Here is a 1075-nt window from a genome sequence, read left to right as displayed (position 1 = left end):
TTTACAAACCAGCGTAAAGCACCAAATATCTGATTTAGATGAGCTGAATATGTATAGAACAGAATATGTGTAGTTGATAACCTTTTAAAGATGTGCCCCTCCAAGACAAGTCATGACATAATGATACATTAACAAGTCATGAATTAATGTTACTTTATACGTAATTAATGATGAGTTAGTAATAATGTGCCCCCCCCCCAAGTAAAGTCATGACATAATAATACATGAACAAGTCATGAATTAATGTTACTTTATACGTAATTAATGATGAGTTAGTAATAATGTGCCCCCCCAAGTAAAATCATGACATAATGATACATTAATAAGACATGAGTTAATGTTACTTTATACGTAATTAATGATGAGTTAGTAATAATTAATTAGGGCTGTGTATTGGCAAGAATCTGGCGATACGATACGTATCACTATAAAGGGGTTGTGATACATTGCGATACTGTAAGCAAGGCGATATATTGGGATACTTCTTATTTTAGGAATAGGATATATTTTAAGGAAAGCTGTCATAAAGAACACACCACCATATGCAAACCTTAGCAATAAATAAATCAAATAAATAAAAATTATTTAACCAGAACACAGTGGGATCTGCATTTGCAATAATCAGTCCCTGTAACATTCAGCGTTATTAAACCACTTTTTGTGCAGTACGAGTCAAGGGGGAAAATTGCTAGCAGGATCCTATAGCTAAATGTATACAGGGTTTCTGCAGACTTGAACAAGTTAAATTTAAGACTTTTTAAGACCTTTTTAATACCACCTTATATGAAATTTAAGACCTAAACCTGTAATGGAAATACACATTTTATTACATACATATATGTAATATTTAATGTGTATAAATTAAAAAGAAAACAAAATATCAATGCTGTAATAAATTGTATTTATTACTATGATGTACAGTGAACTTTTCATGTCAGCAGACAATATTCCATACAAAATATCCCCACAAAACAACTGCATCACTGAGATTTTTGGTGGAGTAAACAATTTATTCCGAAGCAATATTTTCATCAGTGTTCTATCAGCTTTTACATACTTAAATCCGCATATTTAC

This window comes from Sinocyclocheilus grahami, unplaced genomic scaffold (genome assembly GCF_001515645.1).
Source record: "Sinocyclocheilus grahami isolate Dianchi unplaced genomic scaffold, SAMN03320097.WGS_v1.1 scaffold2289.1, whole genome shotgun sequence".
NCBI lineage: Eukaryota > Metazoa > Chordata > Actinopteri > Cypriniformes > Cyprinidae > Sinocyclocheilus > Sinocyclocheilus grahami.
The sequence above is the reverse complement of the archived record's forward strand: the minus strand, read 5'-3'. Positions refer to the sequence as shown.